This window comes from Chrysochloris asiatica, unplaced genomic scaffold (genome assembly GCF_000296735.1).
Source record: "Chrysochloris asiatica unplaced genomic scaffold, ChrAsi1.0 scaffold00057, whole genome shotgun sequence".
NCBI lineage: Eukaryota > Metazoa > Chordata > Mammalia > Afrosoricida > Chrysochloridae > Chrysochloris > Chrysochloris asiatica.
In genome coordinates this window covers 16,457,631-16,482,652 of record NW_006408575.1, presented here as the reverse complement: position 1 = coordinate 16,482,652, position 25,022 = coordinate 16,457,631, and the positions used below count along the sequence as shown (strand labels likewise).

The window sequence follows — 25,022 nt, the reverse complement described above, 5'->3', positions numbered from 1 at the left end:
CCTGATCAAAGCCATGGTATTTTCAATAACTTTCATATGCGTATGAAATTTGAACCATGAATAAGGAAGACTGTAGAAAAGAATTGATGCATTTGAATTATGGTGTTAGAGTAGAATATTAAAAGTACAATGGACTGCCAAAAGAAGAAACTAATCTGTGTTGGAAGACGTATAGTCAGAATGCTCTGTAGAAGCCAGGATGGCCAGACTTGGTCTCTCATACTTCGGACCTATTATTAGAATAGACTTGTTCCTGAAGAGAAATATCGTGACTGGTAAAGTGGATGGTTGGAGAAAAAGAGGAAGGCCCAATGAGACTAATTGGCATGGTGGCTCCAGTGGTGGGTACACAAGGTGCAACCATTGTGAGGTTGGTGCTGAGTCAGGGAATGTTTCATTCTGTTGTGCATTAGGTCGCTATGAGTGGTACAGACTTGATGGCACCTAACAACAACATCATCAAAGAGGCACTTTGAAGGAAATCCTGGTGATCTACTTCTGAAAAACTCAACCATGGAAACCTTATTTACGCAGCTCAGTTCTTCACTGACATAGAAGTGGTCACCAAGAGTTGGAATCAACTCCAGAGCAACTGGGCTGGCATAATGATCCAGGAATAGAGCAGAGACTTCAAGAGAGGAGCTTGGCTTAAAGTTGTTGATATTCTAGAAGTATGCTGTCCAACATATGAAAGCCAAATGTGCTACTTAGATTAAAATGAATTAAAGTTAAATAACAATTTAGTCCTTCACTCCTACTACTCAAACCTTACATAGTCATATGTGGTGTGTGGCTACTTTTTTGGACTCACAGATCTAGAGGACAATAGGTGATTTGTTGTTGTTGTGTGCTGTGGAGTCGGTTTCGATATATAGTGACCCTGCACAGGGTTTTCGAGCCTGTAAATCTTTATGGGAGCAAAAAGAATAAGGGGATAAGTACTGTGATATTTGAACTACAGAAAGAAAGACTTTATGGGGCTCTGAGTAATGTTTCAGGAGGCAATAGTTAGGTGGAGAAGAATGAAATTTTTGGGATCAAGGAATGGAGTTCTAGGCAGAAGGCACCAAATAGGGAAAAGGTCTAAGGTAGGAATAATTGGAAAGAGAACCAGAGCGGTTGGAGATCCTTGAGCAACTGAGAGAGTGGTATAAAAAGAAAAGGCAGGCAGGGGCCAGAGTCCTGAATCTTTGTATACCTGGTAAATGGTTTGGATTCTTGTTTTTTGTTGAGTTGTTAAATGCTATTGAGTCGATTCTGACCCTTAGCGACCCTGTATAGGGTTTCTGAGGAGTGGCTGGTGAGCGAGCTTGAACCACCAACTTTGCAGCTTAAACGGACTTTGCAGTCTAGCACATTAACCGATAGCATCATGCCAGGACTCATTTTCCTTGAGAGAGTCGTGGAAATATTGTGAGTGTGAGGGAGTATTCATCATTGATTTCCCTCTGCCTGGCTTTATTATTTAGTTGCTTACTTACCTGCATCTCTTCCAGATTGCACAACCTTGGAGTTTTGTTTTTTTGTTTTTTTCATCCTTAGTATCCCATTATCCTCATATAGTCATAATAACCTTATAGAATGGAATTAACATTAAAAAAAAAACACTATCCTATCATTGACCTACCTGACTTTTGTCCAATCTTAGAGTATAGTACAATTAGTCATAAAATATTTTGCAGCCCAAATAAATAAGCTAAGACCTGGTTCTGTGTGAACCATTTCAGAATTTGTCACCTCCCTCACCTTTCATGATGACTAAGGTGGGATCAACTGTGTACCCTCCAAGCATATGTAGACAAAGAATACCAGGTTATCAGGTATCTAGAAGTGGGCTTATTGCTTGGCAGAACTCCTCACATTACCCAGGTGAATTCAAGAAGGTGGAGGAAGTTTGACATCATTAAGCTAGTAGGACCTTTAAATCTCATATGGTCCAACTTTTTCACTTTATGGAAGAGGAGAATTACAGAAAATAGACCATGGAACAGTGTGTGTGAAGAAACAATGAGAGGAGAGAGTGTACGTTCAAGAAACTGGAAGAAGCTTAAGACAGGGGCCATTCTAAGGAAATAAGCTGTATTACAGATTCAATTGTGTCCCCCCTACATATGTATTGGAATCATAACCCCTCTACCTGTGGATATCATCCCATTTGGAAATAGGTTTTTGTTATGTTAATGCCACCATACCAGTGTAGGCTGTATCCTAAGCCTAATCACTTCTGAGTAATAGAAAGAGCAGATTAGACACAGAAGGAAGCACATGTGAAGATCATCAAAGAACTGGGAATGCTGGGGTTACAGAAGCTGAAAGTGACAAGGATCTTTTTCTAGAACTGTAGGACAGAAAGCCTTCCACTAGGACCTATCTTTGTTGTTGTTGTTAAGTGCTGTCGAGTCGATTCTGACCCCTAGTGATGCTGTATAGGTTTCCAGCGAGTAGCTGCTAAGGTTGATCAATCGACCTTGCAGTTCAAATGACTTTGCAGTCTGACACATTAACACACAGCGCCACACCAGGCCTCTAGGGCCTATCCTTATAGTTTCTTAAATCGTGAGAACATAGATTTCTGCTCTGTTAAGCCACTCACTTATATTTTTAATTAAAGATGTACTAAGACAGGGTCTTGGTCTAGAAAACTAAGACAGGGTCTTGGTGTGGCGCTGTAGGATTAGCGCTGGACTGCTAACCACAAGGTTGACAGTCCAAAGTCACCAGTTGCTCCTTGGAAATCCTATACAGGGTTGCTGTGAGTTGGAACCAACCCATGGCACAACAGAAAATCTAAGATTAATGCTTGGACTGTGTTGTCAGATTTGCAAACTTTATTATATGAAAAGTTGAAGATTCTCTGGATTTAAAACTTTTGTCAATTAATAAGTGAACTTTTGGCTGTTGTATAAAAAGCATGTCTACAACGCAAACAAGGAGCTCTGGTAGCGTAGTGGTTACGAATCAGGCTGTGAACCTTAGGGTCAGCAGTTTGAAACTACCAGCTGCTCCGTAGGAGAAAGATGAGGCATTCTGCTCCCGTAAAGATTTACGGCCTCGGAAACCCTGTACAGGGTTGCTATGAGTCGGAACTGACTCCATGGCATATAACAACAACAACAACAATGCAAACTTAGTCCTGGTGTGGCACCATAGGATAAGCACTCGACCTCAAGGTCGATTTAAACTGTGAGGTAAGTGATTCATGCTTATCAGCTGCTCCTCGGAATCCCTATATAGGGTTGCTGTGAGTCAAAATTGACTCGATGGCACTTTTACAACAACAACAACAGCACAAACATTGTCACTGGACCACAGTTTGTAGCATCAGATCTTAGGTCACTTCCCAATACAGATGCTGCTGACTGGGAGTTTCTTATTCTAGGGAGTGCCCAACCCACTGCCACAGTGTGCTAAGGCCACTTGCTTCTCCATGAAGCCAATCATGGGCCGAGACAACATGAAAGAAAGCCAGAAATACAGCACCATTGTCTGCATCCCTGGGAGAAGTTACTGAATCTTTAGATCTGAAAGGAAGGTGATGTAATACTTACTAGACGAGCTTACTCATGTTTTCATAGTTTAATGATTAAAAGTCCAAAGACCCAGTGTGGAGTCTTGGAGCACTTACCCTATCCAGGCCTCAGGTTTCTCCTCCGTGAATGGAATTAATAGCAGCTCCTGCCAATGGTCTTCTGCAAGGGTTAAATGCATATTGATGCTTGGCACAGAGCCTGCTAAACAGAATATTCTTCAAAAATCTCAGTTAATGTGATAATGCATATTTAGCTGTTGGTTTCAAAGTTCTCTCACTCTACTTTCACTCATTGTAGCAATCCTTTGTAAAAAACAGCAAGTATATTTAGTCCTGTTTTACAACTGAGATCAAGGTTTGGAGGGGCTTGGTGACTCCTAGAAAGAAGTCCTACTGGTGCTGTAGGATAAATACTGATGGCATGGTGACTTAGGTGTTGGGTTACTAACTGCAAGGTCAGCAGCTTGAATCTATCAGCCACTCCATGGGAGAAAGATGACACTGTCCCCATAAAGATTTATAGCCTTGGAAACCCCATTCAGGGTCACTGTGAGTGGGAATCAACTTGATGACAGTGAGCTTTTGGGTTTGAGAGATACTCAGTGATGGCAGAGCTGGGATTTTAATCCAAGTTTTCAAATTCCATTGCTTCCTGTTAACATTCTTTTGGCATGCCTCAGTAAGTTATGTGGCTTGAGTCATTATTTCCAGTAGCATGAATGGTTAGGCTCTGTGATTCACAGTCTTGCTCAATTCTTCTAACTGAATGGAAAACAGCAATATGACTGGTTGAGGCTATGGACTAATCTTTGGGGCCACAGGAGATGGAGAACCCTACATCCATTAAAGGGCTCGTGTTCTCACATTGTAGCAGCCATAAGTAAGTGCATCTCTAACTTTGGAAAGCTGGTCTTTTCTCTAATGTTCTGCTATTGAACCACATGGTTCATCTTTGCCTTTGATTCTTCCCTGTTCCTTTATTTGCTGTGTCAAAACATGGATTCAGGTTGGAGGCTGTGTGTGAACTGAGATATAAGTGGCTGCTTCTTCTGAAAATTGGTTTCCTTGTCTGCAGGAAGGTACAGAAACCACAGCTTCCGGAGTTAATAAGAGTCCTACAACCAGCTGGTGATTTGCCCAGTCAGGGTGAAAGGAGAAGTTCAAATGTGAGAGCTGAGACTTGTTCCCATACCTCTGGTGAGACCACAGTCAACCAGTCTGTGCTCTTATTTTTCTTCAAGCTGATCCCGTGATGCATCCTCAGGTAGTTATCTCAAGTGTCATACTGCTCCTGACAGGTAAGTGAATTGGTGGGTTGAGGACAGAGGAGTAAAGGAGCTGGAGGGTGGAGGGTGGAGGAAGCTTTAACATGGGCTATGATGAACTTCTGGTGTAGGGCTGTGGATCAGCACTGGAATGTGAACCACACGATCAGTTCAAACCCATCAGTTGCTCCTTGGAAACCCCACACAGGGTCGCTATGCGTCAGAAACAATTCGATGACACTTAGCAGCAACAACATTGGGTCAAAATGGGTTAATTAGTGAACAAAGAGCCAGGTTAAAATCTTATTCCATAAAAGTTCTTAAATGCTAAAATTATAAAATCCAAGGCTAAACAGAGAGGGAAATGTGTAGAATAATGTGCCACATGCTACCATTTGTGTTTAAACAAAGCAGGGGTGGGCAGACTCTGTGGACACAGACTTACTCTCAAGAGTGCAAAAGACTTAGTAACAGAGGATACCACATACCAAGCCAGGGGTGGGGAGAGAAAATGTTGATCTGGGGTGGGAGGGAGACTTCAGCTGTTCCTTGTACCCTTTGTACCCTTTGGTCACCAACTCTGCTTTTTTTTTTTTTTAATTGTGTGCAATTAGTTCCTCTTTAAAAAAAAAAAAAATGGAAAAAGCTCTATGCATTCAAGAAAAAAATACTCTAAGTAATCAATATTGTTGTTGTTATGTGCTGTCGAGTCAGTTCTGACTTATAGTAACCCTATATAAATAGTCAAGTTGTTGTTATTAAGTGTGGTCGAATTGTTTCCGACTCATAGTGATCCTGTATAGGGTTTCTGATGAGCGATGGAGAGCTTGAACCACTGACCTTGTAGTTCAAACCAACCTCACAGTGCAGCACATTAACCCATAACAACTCTCCAGTACTCCAAATAAGCGATACACTCTAAAAGTAAAAAACAAACAAACAAACTAGTGATCCCTGGAGGGTGAGATTATGGGTGAAAATCATTTTTGTAAGATAATCATATTTGTTCATTATATTTTCATTTTGACCATTAGCATGTATTACATTTGTAATCAAGAAAATAGGACATGAGGCAAAGTTAAGTATTGTAAGAATGCCAGTCAAAAATACACTCTTATGAAACAATCAGAAGTGTGATGGCTCCCTACAGTAAGAAGTGGACTGGGAATCACAAGGTTCATGGTTTGTCTCACCAGCCTCTCCTTAGTAGAAAGATGAGGCTGTCTGCACCAGCAAAGATTTAAAGAACGCAGGGTTTCTATGAGTCAGAACCAGCTCAATGGCTCTTAATAATAACAACAATGTAACAATCAGTCTGTTTAGTGACCCTGTATTGGTTTTTGAAGCTGTAAATCTTTGCAGAAATAGAAAGCTTCATCTATTTCCCATGGAACATCTGGTAGATTTGAACTGCTGAGTTTGGGGTTAGCTGTTGTTGTTGTTAGGTGCCATTGAGTCGGTATCAACTCACAATGACCTTATGCACAACAGAATGAAACACTGCCCTGGTCCTGGGCCAACCTCATAATTGTTGCCACGCTTGAGCCCATTGATGCTGCTATTTGGCCAATCCATCTCGCTGGGGGTCTTCCTCTTTTTCTCTGACCCTCCACCTTACCAAACATGATATCCCTTCTCCATCGACTGGTCCCTCCTGACAATATCTCTGAAGTATGAGAGACAAAATTTGGCCATCCTGGCTTCCAAGGAGCACTCTGGCTGCACGTCTTCCAACACAGATCTGTTGGTTCTTTTGGCAGCCCATGGTACTTTCAATATTCTCTTCTAACACCAAAACTCAAAAGCATCAATTCTTCTATGGTCTTCCTTATTCACTGTACAGCTTTCACATGCATATGAGGCTGTTGAAAATACCATGGTTTGGAGCAGGCGCACCTTAGTTTTCAAGCTGATGTCTTTGCCTTTCAACATTTTAAAAAGGTTTTGTGCAGCAGACTTTCCTAATGCAATACATCGTTTGATTTCTTGACTGCTGCTTCCGTGAGTGTTGATAGTTGATCCAAGAAGAGTGAAGTCCTTGACAACTTCAATCGTTTCTCCATTGATAAGAATGTTGATTATTGGTCCAGTGGTGAGGATTTTTGTTTTCTTTACAGTGAGATGCAATCCATACCGAAGGCATGGATTAGCAGCACAACACAAAACCCACTACACTACAAGAACTACCATTGTTGTTGTTGTTAAGTTGCCGTTGAGTCAGTTCTGACTCATAGTGACCCTGCATAGGGTTTCTGAGGAGAAGCTGGTGAGTTTGAACTGCCGACCTTGTGGTTCAAATCAACCTTGCTGTCTAGTGCTTTATCCTACAGCAACACACCTGGACATTCCACTCCTACATATACAGCCCAAAGACTTGAAAGCAGACACTCAAAAAAAGACTTGTACAACAATGTTCTCTGAAGCACTGTTCACAAATGCCAAAAGGTAGACACAAAGTTTCCATCAATAGATGAATGGGTAAGCAAAATGTATTATATACATACAATGGAATACTACTTAGTAGAAGTATATTATAGCATGGATGGATCTTGAAGGCAATTATGTTTGGTGAAATTAGATAATCACAAAAGGACAAAAATTATATGACCTCATTTATGTAAAACATTAAAATATATTTTAGCTTGTCTAGTTAAAAAATATGCATTATGCTTTTTAAGAACTATCTATATGTGATCAAAAGGAGCTCTGGTAGCGTAGTGGTTACGAATCGGGCTGCTAACCTCAAGGTCGGCAGTTGAAACTACCAGCTGCTCCATGGGAGAAAGATGAGGTGTTCTGCTTCTGTAAAGATTTACAGCCTTGGAAACCCTGTACAGGGTTGCTATGAGTCGGAGCCAACTCCACTATACTTAACAACAACAACATATGAGATCAAATTGATAACTGCAACTGGAAAGATTAGATAGGAAACTTAGGGGGAAGTGAGTTTGTTAGTGAGGGAGGAACAACTTAGAAAAAGAGGGTAAGAATGGTTGTACAACTTGAAGAGTGTAATCAATATCCCTAAATTGTACATGTGGAAGCTGTCCAAGTGGTGTATGTTTTGCTATGTATATTCTCAACAACAACAAAACAAACAAAATTTAAAGAAAAAAGAAAGAAAAACATAATAAAAATGAACAAAACCAAAAACAAATATTGAGCCCTCATTTTTTGTCTTTCTTTTCTTTATGTACAGATGCTGTAGTTTCTTATCCACTAGTGAGTGGCGTGGTCGGTCAGCCTGTCACACTACCCTGCACATACTCAGGAGAGCTCACAACCATATGCTGGGGCCGGGGGACATGTCCTTCATCCCAGTGCTCAGATGAAATTATCAAGACTGATGGATCCCAAGTCACCTCTCGGAAACAACCACGCTATAACTTAAAGGGGTCCCTTTTGGATAGGGATGTGTCTTTGACTATAGAGAATGCAGTCAAGGCAGACAGTGGTCTTTATTGTTGTCGTATTGAACACAGGGGTTGGTTTAATGATAAGAAAGTTACCTTATTATTGGAGATAAAAGCAGGTAAGCTTGAGTCTTTCATCTTCCTTTGGTCATTTTATGAAGATTAACTGATTGATATGCAGGGGCTTAAGTTTGGTAATAATTTTATTGTTTGCTTTAATAGAAAAAGAGGAGGTCCTATGTGCCTGTTTTAAAATTCTTGCTTTAGGGGACTAGGAATGTTTTTGTGTGTAAATTAAATGCTAAAGTCAACTTTGGTTCAAGACCAAAGGCTAAAAGATCTTTGCAACCGGCAGACTATCACCTGAAGCAGTGCTTTTAAAGTGAGAAAGTATTCACTGTTTCAAAGTGAAACCTAGTGAGTATTTTTTATCAAGCTTAGTTGTTTCAAAGAATTGCCCTGTCTGTAAAGATTTTGTCTTAGAAGAATATTAACATGTCCTTTAAAAAATTTAAAAACTATTATGGAAGATTTCAAACTTACAAGTAGACAATATAATATAGAATTGTTTTATGCATCTCACCCGCTTCACAATTGTCAACTAAGGGCCAGTCTGGCTTTATGTATCATTTTATTTCCTATTCTTTCCCTACACTGGACTTTTGGAAGCATGCATGTCTCACATCATATTATAAATATTTACATGTAAAAAAAATCTTACCTTTGCAATTGTAAACATTTGCATCTCAACAACTGTTTAGTCATTGCTTTTATGAAGTTACAAAATTCAAGTATCTGAGAATATTATATTTTTCCATCTCGATGTTGACATCCTATTTCCCTTACCATCAGATGAAAAAAAAGAGGTTCTTGAGAATTTCAGGGTTCCTGGTACTGTTTTCTAATGTACTGTGGTGGTATGTGCTGTGGAGTCAGTTCTGACTCATAGGGTTTCTGAGGCTGTAAATCTTTACAGGAATAGAAAGCCTCATCTTTCTCCTGCTGACCATGAGGTTAGCATCCTGACCACTGTGCTGTCAGAGCGCCTTAGATTTTTGATAATCAACCCTAATACCAGTGCCCTTAATAACTGTGTCTATTTAATAATCTCTTATTGTTGTTGCTGCCTTTCTGGTTTGTTTGTTTAATTAAGAGGAAGAGGAAGAGGCTTTCCTGAGACTCTGTTTTGCAATATCCCAACCTTTGTACTCGACTTGGTTCCCTTAAGAAGGCAAGCAAGATGAGATCAGTTCTATGGAAAAATAGCTGACTCTGGGGAAACTGTTGGGAAGTAGTTTAGGGAAGCTGCCAAAAGAAGTGAGAGATAGAATGTGCTAGAAAAAGAGACAGGTGTGACGAGGCTGCAAGTAGAGAACAAAGAGATAATAGAGTTGTGATGACAATTTTCTTGAAATTGTGGAATTATATTAATTGGCTAGCTGAATTTTTTTAAAGTTGCACTGAAAGAAATTGATTTGGCTTGGCTGTGTGCGTGGAGTCGGTCCAGACTCATAGCAATCCTGTACAGGGTTTCTGAGGCTGTAAATCTTTACAGGAGCAGAATGTCTCATCTTTATCTCAAGGAGCAGCTGGTAGTTTTGAACTGCCGACCTTGAGATTAGCAGCCCGATTCATAAGCACTACGCTACCAGAGCTCCTTTGAAATAAATTAGCAGGAGACATATTTGAAAGAAATTAGCAGGAGATTTAGAAATTCATTGAAAAAAGTTGATAGTTATAAGCCAATGTTGGGTCTAGTTAAGAGTTGTTGTTAAGTGCCATTGAGTTGGTTCCCACCCATAGCGACCCTGTATTGGTTTTCTGAGGAGTGGCTAGTGAGCTTGAACTGTAGACCTTGCGGTTCAAACTGACTTGTCAGTACAGCGTATTAACCCATGATAGATGTCAAATGTAAAAGCCTGAAGATTTCAGAGGTGGCTCTGGAATTGAGCCAACATCACTGTCTCTTCCCCAAGTAATCAAATTTTGCTTAGGTTTTCTTGTGTTTTTCACAAGAAAAGGCTTACGCTCCAGCCTTTTTTCCAGCTGTCTCTCATCAGCTGCTTCTACTCTTGCAGTTTCTCAGGCTTTGAAGCTTCTTCTTGGGGAAAAAAGGTACTGCTGAGCAGAATGGGAAGTTTATGATCCAGCTCAGTTTTCTTCTCATTATTATTGTTCCCATTATGGTCCTTTGATTAGATTTTTTTGTGTGCTTGCTATTTTCTCTAGATTCAATTTTAAGCTCTAAACGGAGAAGACAGGATTGTTCTGATCTTAAAATGCCTCTGACTACAAGTTAGAACAGGGTTAGCAAACTATAGCCCACGGGCCCAATCAGATGCACAGCCTGTTTTCTAAATAAAGTTTTATTGGAACACAGCTTATATATTATCTATGGAGCTGTATAGTTGCTACAGTGAGCATAAAGCCTTAAAACTTAAGATGTTTACTTTATGGTTCTTTACAGAAGATGCTTTCTGATCCCTACGTTAGATAAATGCCTGGTACATAACTGGCGTTCACAAGCATTTGTTAAATACAAATTTTTGTTTTCCTTCTCAAGGTAAACATTGACTAGATTAAACTCAACAGGATTCCTCAGAAAGGCGAGTTTTAATACTCTTAAATACTTAGAATTGAGATTTAAGGATAATTCTTGTAGAAAAATAATGATGTAATAGAAAAAAAAAAAATAGCCATGATTCCTTGATTCATTCATTCCTTCATTGACTCTGATTTTGTTCCAGGTCCTAGATTTGCACTTAATTCTAGTCTCAGTTCTCTCTGAGTAGCTCTAAGACCTTCTGTAAATCTTAGATTTCTATAGTTCTTCTGACTCTGGAAGAAGTCGGTTATTATCTCTTGTAAAAAATATAAATATTTAGAATTGCAAAGTAAAGTAGGAAGGGAGCTTAGTGGATCTAGTCCACCTACCTTCCAAATGTATGAACCTTCCCTGTGTTGGCCAGCACATATGAAACCTCAGTTAATATGCAAGTCTGCAGAGTGGGTGCTCTCAGGACTGACTGAACTGAATGTTCTTCCTTATATTTTGGTAAACATTTTGAGCCTGGGAACTACTACTTAAGTCTCAGTCATTTCTCTAGAGAGAAGGAAAAGAACTACTGATCCTCAAGACTGTAGATACTTAGTCTCACAGAGATGTTTATTGTTGTTGTTGTTAAGTGCTGTCGAGTCGATTTCGACCAATAGCGACTCTGTATATGGTTTCCTATTAGGACTCATGAGTCTGATATGCATGCCTGGTCTTCTGAAAGTGCTTCTATGCAAATATATGGTATCATTTCTCACCTTGAATCTCCCCAAATACATTATTTTCCAGTGCAGCTGTTTTCATTAGTGAGCATGTCTCCAAGCTTTCCCTTGTCACAAATTCTTGTTGACTCTCTTAGTTATCTACTGCTGCTATAACAGAAATAGACGGCTTTATCAAACAGAGATTTATTCAAGTCTAGAAGTCTGAGTTCAGTGTGCCGGGTGTGTAGAAAGGTTCTTGCCTCCTTTCAGTATCTATAGTTCCAGCATTCCTTGGAGGTTTCCATGCGTCTTGTCATCAATCTTACCCTGGACCTAGGAGCTTCACAGTGCAGGGCCCTAGGTCCAGTTCTTTCTCCGTGGTACTGAGCTGCTCTCATTTGCTTGGCTGTTTAATCTCTTTTACATCTCAAAAGATATTGACTCAAGATACAACCTAATCCTGTAGATTGCACCTGGCCTCATTAACATCAGTAGAAGTAAAGGTTTACAACACATAGGATAACTATATTTGATCAGGGCTGATTACACCAGATTATATCATGGAGATGATTATATTAGGTTTTATCATGGAGGATTATTGCATTTTAACTGCCTTGCTGTTGTTGTTATATGCCGTGGAGTTGGTTCTGACTCATAGCGACCCTGAACAGGGTTTCTGAAGCTGTCAATCATTATGGGAGCAGAAAGCCTCATCTTTCTCCCACGGAACAGCTGGTAGTTTCGAACTGCTGACCCTGAGGTTAGGAGCCCTATTTGTAACCACTACACTACCAGAGCTCCTTTGAGAATCCAGGCCCATCTAAATTGACACAAAGCTGTAAGTGGACCAATAACAAGCACTCTTAATTCAGAAGAGAAATACCTAGTTCTACTGAGGGTGATCTCTCCTTGGCTGTGCTGATATGCAATCCCAGCTTAAGATGACCTCTTGCTTCTTGTCCTCATTTCATGTTGATTTCTAACTCCAGCCCAGGACACCAGTGTTCCAACATCATCTAGGGTTTCTACCTCTGATCCTCGAATGCAAACACCCAAGCAGAACAACAAACCAGGTAAAACAGATGTTTCTGAACCCAGAGCCTTTCTAGTAGGGAAATATAGACCCTTCAGAGCATTATATAAAGGCAGAAGTATTTAGAATCATCTACGGCCCAGGGTTATTACCTGGATTCCAAGAAGGGGCTTTCTGTACACTGTAACCCTCCTTCCCCATCCCCAAATTATATACACCCTTTTGTTTGTGCAAGCATTTTCAGGGTGAGGGGAGCCAGAGCTTTTTATTAGACTGAAAGTTTAATTATTAGTAGAAAGAAAAAGACAAGGTCGCTTCTGAGGTTGTTGGGGATCTGGCCCAGCTAGACACAACTATTTTATGAGGGAAAAATAGAAAATGCAAAGAACAAGGGTCAGATTAATGCGATTTCGTTCTTTAGGAACTCTGAACAGAGCTAAAGAGCTTGCCGTTTCGTTCACTCTGATGTAGGATCCTTCCACTTAAAGAAAAGATTTTAGTGAAACTAATATTTACTGGGTATTTCTTACATGAGGGGGCACCATGCTAAGAGCTTTATGCATATCAATAATTCTATGACAACCCTATGTGTTGTAGGTATGGTTCAATTCTATTTTATAGTTGTGGGAACTGCCACACAAAGTCTAAGTTGCTTGTTGAAAATCATACAGATAAAAAATGGTAGAGGCAGGGTTTTATCTCCATTAATTTGAATTTGTGCTGTTAATATTCAAATGTGATTCTTCATATGAGTATTGAGCTTTGTGTTTGGATGAATCTGCCCCGATCTATAGGCTCATTGCAAAAGCCTTTTAATACAACTAATTTCTTCTTGGGATAGATTGTGACTTATACAGTTTAGCTGTGTTTAGCATCTTGAATTTATTTATGTAGTATGGCAATTGAAAAAGATGCTATTTGTATTGATGAAAAAGTAAGTACCATGTTTTAAAGACTTCAGGGACATAAAATGTAATAAATTCAGGCCATGTGGGTGAGACTTCAAATTCCTTATGGATAAAAGTTTAGATTTGAGATAAATGGAGACTAACGTGACTTACAGGTGGAGAAATAGCTTGCCATTTTGAGGACAAGTTTAAGTTCAAGCCTTCAATTTTGGGAATTAAAAAGATAACTCTCAGTGGAGATTCTCAGAACCCCAAAAGCTCTTTGACCCCTTGAGGTTCTGAGAAGTAACAGAGATGTCACAAGCTTTTAGTCTGAAAAATCCAATGGAGCATTGATTTCCCTTGACTCTTATTGAACCCTGTGTATATTTAACCAGAAGGGATCTGAAGGATTGAGCTATGAGCTGAGTTTGAAAGAGAGGGTCTTAGGTCATAACTGGGATTTTAGAGCCATAAAAGTTTCTAGGAAAACCAGCTTTGTTCCAGGCAGCTAAGAAGAGTCTGTTGACTTTCTCAATATTGATTTAACTTCTAAATAAAGTCAGTCCCCAGCTTATAGATGTCTGAGTTACATACAAGTTGTAGTTAGGAGCCAACACCCCTGCACACAAAGCCTATTATATTAAAATTAGAGGTACATACAATGGTTCATAAAATCAGTGAGCACTACATTTGCAACCGGCATCAAAATATTATTATTATTACTGCTATAGTATTATGTTAAAGATGTTTTTGTGTATGTGGAAGTGAGTCCTTAACTTTTTTTTTTTTTAATGCACAGGGAGGTATACTCTATGCTAAGACAAACATGTACCTAATGGATATAGATATGAACCATACCTAATTGATCTGACTGACTTACAAATTTGACTTAAAGACAGATTTAGGAATGAAACTTCTTAGTAATTTGGGCACTGCCTGTGTTCATTTGTGTCTGCTAAGATGGACTCCTAGTATGGCACTGTAGGATAAGCATTAGATTGCTAACCTCAAAGTCAGCGGTTCAAACTCACTAGTCACTCCTTGAAACCCTAAACTGGGTAGCTCTGAATTGGAACCGACTTGACAGCAATTAACAACAACAAAAAGGTGGACTTGTTAGCTTGGTTTGGAAAGCATGTGTAAGTCATCGAACTTCATTTAAACTATAGATTCAGAAAAGTATTTCTTTTAGATCCAAGTGATTTTATGGGGGATGGTACTGATTGAACCTCATCCTTATCCTAAGACATCTCTGGGTGACACAAATAGAGAAGAGCTAGGCTGCTTATCAAAAGGTCGGCAGTTTGAGTCCTCTGGAAGACTTACAGATCTACTTCCAGAAGACCCCAGCCATTGAAAATCCTATGAAGCACAGTTCTGCTCAATCACGAGTCAAAATTGGCTGTGTGGCAACTACTCTCTGTATCCTGAGAGTGTTAAGAGGACTTGAATTTAGAGTTGAACTTTGCAGTACAGGGAAGAGGTAGTCCAATGCAGGGCCTGATGTTTATTATTATTATTTTAATCTACTCCCTCCCCAGGCTCAGTAACTTAAGTAACTAAAGTATTCTTGATTGTAGGTTATAAAAGTAGAGGAGACATTTGAGCAAAGAACTTAGGCTAAGAAGTCTTTTGAATAGACATTCATTAACTAAAGACCCTAGATCATCTGACACGCTTGTGTTGTCCTGATCTCAGTTCCTAAAGAGGGCCACATCCTGTTGTAGATTTCAACATTAGAGGAAACTAACTAAGCAGTTCAGAACATGAGAAGGGGTGATGTTGAAATCATCAAGAGCGGGAGGGGAAAGAGAATTCAGAGAGATGCTAGCAGATTCAGAGAACCTAAGGGATTTGTTCTGGATACAACTGATCTGAATGGTCAGAGACAGTTCTGTCTTATTCCAGAGTATGTATTCTTACTTTATGTCAGTAGTTGTCAAAACTTGAATGCTCCCAATATTCACGAAAGAAAATACAGTTACCTGTTTGACAAGACTGCCATCGTGATCTGGTGGCAATAATGAAAGACTATGTTTGGGAATTAGCTTCCAGATACCACTTATTGTAACATGCTGTGGTGCTGCAAGACAAGGATATTTTAGGAAGCTCATATAAAAAGGCAAGAGATCAACTCTGCAGATAAACTCTGTGCCATCAGGTTGATTCCAGGCTTTTCTTTGGAGATGCTGCTAGATAGGTTTGAGCCACCAACCTTTTGCTAAGTAGTTGAGCAATACCTAGGGACATTATGCTGACAGAAAAATGAAGAAGTGAGTTCGAGAAAGGAAAGGGAAACATTGTGCTATATTAGAGAGTTCCTAGTAGAAAGGCGTTTTTTTTTTTTTAACCTTTGTTTTGTGTGTGTATGAGAAACGTTAGATGAGTTAGAGATGACACTGGGAACCACCCTGACAGAAGGAGGAAGGGAATACTACTACATTAGAAGCCAGAGTCAAGGTTTACCAGGAAGCTTGTCTTGCGTGTCATGAATCATTGTCGAGACTAAGACATTACGCAATATGTCACTTTGACAAGGTATTAAGAAATTCAATATTTTATTTTCTCTGTGTTGAAGTGGCTGGGTGGTGCAAACGTACCCAGCTGCTAACCAGAAGGTTAGAGGTTTGAGTCCACCCAGAGGCACCTTGGAAGAAAGACCTGGTGATCCGCTTTTGAAAACTTAGACATTGAAATCCTTATGGAGTGCAGTTTTACTCTGGAACACATGACATTTCCATGAATCCGAATCGACTACATCCTGTGCAGCCACTGCATCTCTCTGGAAAGATGTAGTGATAATTTGGAACCTGAAAAAAAGAAAGACTCCAGATTGGGACAATTGTGAAGAGGGAAGTGAAGTTTAGTGTCAATTCCTGAGGTTCTGTTCTTTGAAAGTGAAATGTCACTTGTATGAATAAAGTAACAACTAAATAATAAAATACAGTGGACCCTTGTAGGCTCTGTACACACTAGGAAGAACCTAGGCAAGAAGAAAGTGTGAATTGATTCTGCATACTGATACACTACTTAGATCAGATTGCCTCAGGATAAGGAAATAGTTACCTAGCAGTGAAAAGCCTCAAGGCTAACTTTGAATACATTTCTAAGAAGAGGTTGAAAGGGCTGGTAGCGGGTAGTTGAGAGACATGCCTTAGGGGAAAGCTGGGTGAAGGTATTACAGGAATGGATGACAATTTTTCATTTATTTTTGTAGAATTTTTTCTCCACAAATACAATACAGTTCTTAGCATTGTTTTCATTCCAGTAGCTACATCACCTTCTCCAACGTGGCCAGCAGAAACCCAGCCAAAGATACCACAGGAGACAAAGGCACAATCCATTCCTTGGCACTCTTGTCCAACAGGTAACTATATATATATTTTTTTTTTTTCTTTTTCTTTTTTCCATCATACGTTTTTACTGGGAGCATTCATTTTTGATAATTATAAGAAATACTTAAGAGCACTTACTCTGGAATCTGATATGTGCCCTAAGTTTGGTTACTTAAATGTGACTTGTGTGCAATTTTCTTACCCTTTCTAATATGCTTGTAAAGTGGAGGCAGGATTAGTCATTTTGTAGATTGTTTCAGAAGATTAAATATTAAATAAGATTGGGTCATAGTTTTCAGTAGATAATTGAAAGATGCTATAGGAGTCCTGGAGTCCTGGTGTGGCACTGTGTGTTAATGCGCCAGACTACAAAGCCGTTTGAACTGCAAGGTTGGCAGTTCAAGCTCACTAGCTGCTCCTTGGAAACCCTATACAGGGTTGCTATGGGTCGGAATCAACTCCACAGCACTTAACAACAACATAGGAGTCCTGGTGTGGTACTGTGGGTTAATACGCTGGACTGCAAAGTTGGTTTGAATTTCAAGGTTGGCTGTTCAAGCTTACCAGCTGCTCCAGGGGCACTGTGGGTGGAAACTGACTCAACAGCACTTAACAACAATAACAACAGTAGTTATGGGAGTTCTGGTGTGGCACTGCAGGACAATGCACTGAACTGCAAGGTCAGTGTGAGCCGCAAGGTTGGTGGTTCAAACCAATTAGCTGCTCCTCAAAAATCCTATACAGAGCCGTTATGATCTAGAATCCACTCGACTGCACTTAGCAACAACAACAGTAGCTATGTGTACTCTTACTTAGAACCTCCTGAATCTATACATTGACTGATACAGGTAATTTGTTTGATTTGGAACTGGACTCCAAGGTTGATTTGAACTACAGGGTCAGCAGTTCAATCCCGTCAGCTACTTCTCAGAAAACTCTGTGCAGGATCACTATGAGTCTGAGTCAACTCCACAGCACTTAACAACAACAATATGTGTATTGTTCTAAATCAAATCAAATTAGCTTTGACTTGAAATCTATTACCAGACTCCCTGCCTTAGGCCAGACCTTCAATAGTTAAATCTACCCCTCTGGTGTCCAGACCAGACTGGTTACTCATGTTATATGATTTGTCTAAGTCCTGGGACCCTATACCCAGGGAGCTAGGAGCCTCCCCTGCTGACTTGCCATGCTTAAATAGGGAAATTTTCGGAAAGGTTCAGGATGCCAATATCAGTATCAAAGAACCATATTCCACTGTGAACCTGCCTTTTCAGCTTCTGCCTTTCCCCTCCAAGCAAGCTTGCCCATTCTTGCTCCTCTTCAGCAATGTAGAATTAAGCATGCAGAGTTGAAATATAGAGTAGGGGAAAGGTGATATCAAATCTTGTTATCTGTCCCTTCTAACTCTCTTTCTCACTCATAGCAGTCAAGTTCTGGGAGTGTCACATGCTGAACTGCTTTGTGATGCATCACCATCACCTCATAGCTGGTTTGTGTGTCCTTGTCCTACATCCAAACAAGGTTAAGCCTTGCAGGACTCCTTGCTTGTATGACTCATTGTGCTCAGGAGTTGCCCATCTGTAGGGGGCCCTTAGAATGACCTTCCTTTTACCAGTCATTCCTGAAAGCTGGTTAATTTAAAATGGGCCTGCAGTGAGAATCACACAGGGATCCATTCACTTGGGATTGGATAATTGTGACATTTGGTTTTGAAAATGAAGTCCTTGGTAAGAACTGTTTCCGGGCACAAAAACAAACTGAAAATAGATGAAAACACAAGGGAGCAGCAGTGGGAGCAGCTGTACCCCACACTTTTAGGGTGTGAGGAGGAAGAGAGGAGGAGTGGGGTATTATTCTTTAAAATATCATGTCACTAGAACCCGGTGAAGGTAGAGCTTTCCAGAGTGGAACAGACATGGGAGCAGCTGTGTTCCTGGGGTTTGGGTGACTGCTGCCTTCTTGGCAATATAGCAGAGGTTCTCGGGCCAAGTCCTCACTGTACCCAAGCCAGCACTCAGTTGGCTAGAGCATTACAGAAGCAAAGCGTGTTAGGTCTGGAAGGGATTTTGGTTGTCATATGGTTGGACACCTACATTTGACAGATTGTAGGTTATCTCATTTAATTCTTTCAAGGAAGGTCTGATTTATCCTCACCGTTTTTTAGAGATTAAGGATCATCTGGTAGCGTAGTGGTTACGAATCAGGCTGCGAACCTCACAGTCAGCAGTTCGAAACTACCAGCTGTTCCGCGGGAGAAAGATGAGGCATTCTACTCCCGTAAAGATCTACAACCTCAGAAACCCTGTACAGGGTCACTATGAGTCGGAACCGACTCCAAAGCACTTAACAACAACAACAACATACAGGGTCACTATAAGTCAGAACCAACTCCATGGCACAATACCACCATTACCATAGCTCTGCTTTGGAGTCAGACAGTTCCCAGTTCAGCTGGCAGTGACTTCTACTGTGCCCTGTGGCAGTTGTTTACAATACTTCACTGGGTATTTGTGAGCATTAAAGGGCAAGATGTTTGAATAACTATTGTATTGTGCAGTACACCACTTGCCTTCCATTAAAGCATCATCAGTAGGCTAATTTCAGTAGCTGTGTATTGTAATCACCACAGAGTTGGATGGCCAAGTCTTTCTTTGGCAAAGCCACTGGCATGGAGGTGGGGTGGAGGTATTCAAACTGGCAACCTTTCAGTTTGTAGTTGAGCACTTAACTATTTGCATTACCAGAGCTCCTTTCAATAAGTAATAATAGCTGACATTCAATATGGTGTTAAATGCTTTACATGCATTGTTATAATAACTTTATGTGCTGGGCAAAGGTGGATACTATTAGTCCTAATTTTACAGATGAAAAAACTAAAGGAATTTAGCCTCATCTTTCTCCCATTTGGCAGTTTGTGGATTTGAACTATTGACTTTGCAGTTAGCAACCCACAATAACACCAGAGATTCTTAGCTCTAGGTTACTCCAGGTAGAAATGCTATAGTTGTTGTTAGGTGCCATTGCGTTTGTACCGACTCATAGCGGCCCTATGCACAACAGAACAAAACACTGCCCGGTCCTGTGCCAACATCACAATCGTTGCTATGCTTGAGTCCATTTGCTGCTGCTACTGTGCCAATCCATCTCATTGAGGGTCTTCCTCCACTTTACCAAGCATGATGTCCTTCTCCACGGACTGGTTCTTCCTGATAATGTCTAAAGAATGAGAGATGAAGTCTGTCCATTCTGGCTTATAATGAGCATTCTGGTTGTACTCCCTCAAACATAGATTTCTTGTTTTTTTCTGGCAGTCCATGCTACCTTCAATATTCATCTTCAACACCATAACTCAAAGGCATGAATTCTTCTACTGTGTTTTTCACTGTCCAACTTTTACATGCATTTGAGGCTACTGAAAATACCATGTTTTGGGCCAGACACAAATGTTATAGATATATGTGTGTATGTGTATACGTCCCATCAAGGCCATGAGCCAAGTTGCATTGATAAGAAACATTGTCAGCATTGAACCTAAAATTTGTCTCACTAAAGTCTGTGTTATTTTACTGTAGCACCAGTATGTAGTATGCAGTACTGAGGAATTCTGGAACTCAGGTTACAAATGGAACCTAGATCTTGCCTTTGGTTCTCTGGGAATAATTCCAAAATGAGTTCAATATAAACATTGTAATGATTTTGAAAGGCATGGCTAGTCTAAATTCATTTATGTTGAATTTTTATACCTTTTTCATTGTTGTTGTTAAGTGCCATCAAGTCAGTTCCAACTCAAAGCCACCCTGTGTAGGGTTTCTGAAGAACAACTGGTAAGTTTGGACTTCTGACCTGTGGTTCTCAGTCTAGTGCTTGTCCTACAGCACATTGTTGTTGTTGTTAAGTGCCGTCGAGTCGGTTCTGACCCATAGCAACCCTGAACAGGGTTTCTGAGCCTGTAAATCTTCATGGGAGCAGAAAGCCTCATATTTCTCCTGCGGAGCAGCTGGTAGTTTCCAACTGCTGACCTTGCGATTCGCAGCCCGATTTGTAACCATTATGCTACCAGAGCTCCTTTACAGCACATTACTTACAGATTTTTCAGGAGTCCTGGTAGTGCTGTGGGTTAGGTATTGGGCAGCTAACTGTAAGCTAAGCGGCTCAAGCCTACCAGCTGCTCTCAGGAAACAAGATAAGACTATCTGCTCCCATAAAGATTTCCAGTCTTGAACTCGATATAGGATCACCATGAGTTGGAATCAACTCAATGACAATGGCACTATTTATTTCTTTATTTTTGGTTTATACTAATTTTGGAGCCCTCATCGTTGTTGAACCCTTGCTACTAAAGGTCAGAAGTTGGACTCCACCAGTCACAAAATGGGAGAAAGATGAGGTCTGCGTTTGTAAAGATTTGCAGCTTTGGAAATCACACAGGGCAGTTCTACCCTGTTCTGTAGAATCACTATGAGTCAGAATCGACTCCATGACAAATAGTTTTTAATGGGAGTGATATGCAGGGGATGGTTGCCAGCAGAGTTCCATCTCTTAGTAGAAGTGAAAACTTACCCACTTTTGCAATGCCTGCCACATTTGGCCATATTACCATTCAGCTTTCCATCTTCAAAAGCAATGTGAATATATTTAGTGTCTGGAATGAAATTCAAGGCTTTTTGTAATTCTAATTAATTTTCCTTCTTGTTGAGCAGATGGGAATGGCATGGTGACACAGTCTTCAGATGGCCTTTGGCATGAAAATCAAACTGTAAGCATATTGTTTCTTAATTTTTCTGTCAGATCCACTTGCATATGTATCCCTGGGAGCAAGCTACATGTAGAGCCCACCTCTACAAGATTATCTCACAAATTTTCTTTAAAAAACAAGAGTGGAAGGAGAGAATGAATTTGACTCTTTAACCATTGTTATAGCTACTGAGTTGATTTTCACTCATGGTGACCCCATGTGTTACACAGTAGAATTGCTTTATTGGGTTTTCTTGGCTGTAATCTTAAAGGAAGCAGATTACCAGATCTATCTAATTTGGTTTGAACTGCCAATCTTTAAGTCCACTTGAAATATTCATTTAGATGGACAAGTTTGTTAGAGATGAAATATGAAGGATATTTTACACGCACACACAGAAAGAGAACAGACACTATCTAGAATTTTTCCTGGTGAAAAATTGGGAATTAAAAATGAGCTAATTAAAGTATGTTAACCTAATGTGACCATCAATTGCTCATATGCAAGTCTAGGTTGAAGTTGAAGAAAATTAAAACAACACCAAGTGAGTATATCTTACCTGAACTTAGAGATATTCTCAATAAAAAGTTTGATGCATTAGATACTAATGACCAAATACCAAAGGAGTTATGGGATGATATCTAGAACAAGGTAATTCAAGAGACAGGGAAGAAAAAAAAAGACCAAAGTATAGACTCTGAAATGGACTTTTGAATATGGTGGTGGTGGTGGTGATTGTGTGCTGTGGAGTCAGTTCCGACACAATGAGCCTGTAGAGGGTTTCCGAGGCTATAAATCTTTACAGGAGCAGACAGTCTCATCTTTCTCTCATGGAATAGTTGGCAGTTTTGAATGCTGACCTTGAGGTTAGTAGCCAGACTTGTAGCCACTAGGCTACCAGAGCTCCTTCTTGAACATAGAGAATCTAAAGCAACAGGAAGAAATGATAAAGTTAAAGAGCTGAACAGAAAACTTCAAATGGTAGTTTGAGAAGACAAATAAAGTATTATAATGAAATATGCAAAGTTCTGGAGTTAGAAAACCAAAAGGCAATCTGAAAGCACTGAAGAAAAAAATTCAAGTCTCAACTTGCAATATTGAAGGCAAAATATTGAATGATGCAGAAAACATCAACAGATAATGGAAGAAATACCACAGAGTCACTGAACCAAAAAGAAATGGCTTATGTTTAAACATTTTAAGAGATAGCATCTGATTAAGAGTCAATGGTACTGAAGAAAGGAGTCCAAGGTGCACTGAAGGCATTGGAAAAAAACAAGACTCCAGGAACTGACAGAATACAAATTGAAATCTTTCAACAAATTGATGCAGTGCTGAAGGCCTTCACTCATCTCTGCCAAGAAATTTGGAAGACCGTTCCCTGATCAACTGATTGGAAGAGATCCATATTTGTGCCTATCCCAGAGAAAATTGATTCAATGGAATATGGAAATCATTGAAAATACCATGAATGTCACACGCAAGCAAAATTTTTTTTGTAGATAATTAAAAAATGGTTGTAGCACTACATTGACAGGGAACTGCCAGAAATTCAAACCCTATTCAGAAGAGGATGTGGAATAATGTTATCATTGCTGACATCAGACTGATTGTGTCTGAAAGCAGAGAATACCAGAAAGATATTTACTTGTGTGTTATTGACTATGCAAAGGCATTTTACTGTGTGGGTCATAACAAATTATGGATGACATTGTGAAGAATAGGTATTCCAGAACACTTCATTTTGCTCATGAGGAACCTGTGCATAGATCAAGAGACAATCATTAGAACCAAAGGGATACTGAATAGTTTAAAATCAGGAAAGTTGTGCATCAGGGTTGTATTCTTTCACCATACTTATTTGATCTGTGTGCTGAGCAAATAATTTGAGAAGCTGGATTATACGAAGAAAGTGGTATCAGGATTGGAGGAAGAGTCATTAACAACCTTTATAACATGTTAACAATATGCAGATAACAAAACCTTGCTAGCTGGAAGCAAAGAGGACTTGAAATGCTTACTGATGAAGACCAAAGACTACAGTCTTCGGTAAATGCACCTTAATATAAATAAAATGAAAATCATCACAACTGGACCGATAACTAATATCATGATAAATAGAGAAAAGATTGAACTTATCAAAGATTTAATTTTGTTTGTATCCACAATTAATGCTCATAGAAGCAGCAGTTAGCAAATCACACAATGTATTACAATTGGGCAAATCATGAGACCTTTTTAAAATGTTCAAGAGCAAAGATGTCAGTTTAAGGACTAAGGTGCACCTGACCCAAGCCATGGTATTTTCAGTCACCTCATATGCAGTAAAAGTTGGCCAATGAATAAGCAAGACTGTTGAAGAACTGATGCATTTGAGTTATGGTACTGCAGATGAATATTAAAAGTACTATGGACTTCCAGAAAAACAAAGAAATCTGTGTTGGAAGAAGTACAACCATAATGCTCCTTAGAAGACAGGATGATGAGGCTTCCTCCTTTATACTCGGACATGTTGTCAAGAGGCACAGACAAACTCTCTGGAGAAGGACATTATACTGGAAAAAGTGGAGGTTTAGTGAAATAGAGGAAGACTCCAGCTAGATGGATTGATAAAGTGGCAGCAATGATGCCCTCAGAAACAACAATTATGAGGATGTTGTACAAATGGGCAGTTATGTTTGTTCTGTTGTGTGTAGTGTTACTATTAGTCAGAGCTGATCTGATAGCACTTAACAACGATAACAATAACCAAGGGAGATTTCTATGCTTCCTGAGGGAAACAACATGATTTAAATCAATGGGGTGGAAGGGAAGCCTAGTATACAGATGTAAATGAAATTGTGCTTGTCCTCGTCTCTTGAAGACATGCTTCCTAATATCCTTTACAATCCCACTGCCATTCTGTGTAGAAATTTTGAGGTGACTGATGCTTTTTTCCTATACATGTATCTTCCCATCTGATGACTTATTGTGGCCTTCAGTCACTTTGTGATTCTCACAGTTCTTGTACTTTCTCACAAATGAACTTCAGAAAATTCTAAGTTTTTCCAATCTTAATGAAATTTTGTCCTTGTCTTTCAAATTAGATAGGCAAATTTGTTAATAGCTTCTTTTCTTTTGGCTTTCCTGGGAAAAGCAAACTTGCCATTATTATGTGCAAATAACTCTTAGAAGCAACAAAGAAGAGACTGAGTTGACAAGACTCAGGATCCTTTGATAGCAAGTGGTGATAAATGATAATACAACTCCTATGAGAGAAAGATAAAGTGAAAAAGCTTAGGCAAAGTGGGGCTATTTAGGGTAGGGGCATATGGCCTTAATTCCATATGCCATGGTAGACCAAAAATACTTCTACACAGGAGCGATAATAAAACATTTAACACCTGGTATAGCATGGAGTCCTGGTGTGGCATTGTGGGTTAATGCACCAGATTGCAAAGCCATTTGAACTGTAAGGTCAGCAGTTCAAGCTCACCAGCTGCTCCTCAGAAACCCTATATAGGGTTACTATGGGTCAGAATTGACTTGACGGCTCTTAACAACAACAACAACAGCATGGTC

General features: G+C 39.8%; 1 pseudogene; it reads left to right on the top strand.

The window, feature by feature from the left end:
- Window positions 1-4,781: 4,781 nt before the first annotated feature.
- LOC102814703 overlaps window positions 4,782-25,022 on the top strand; it is a 145,443-nt pseudogene continuing 125,202 nt past the window's right edge.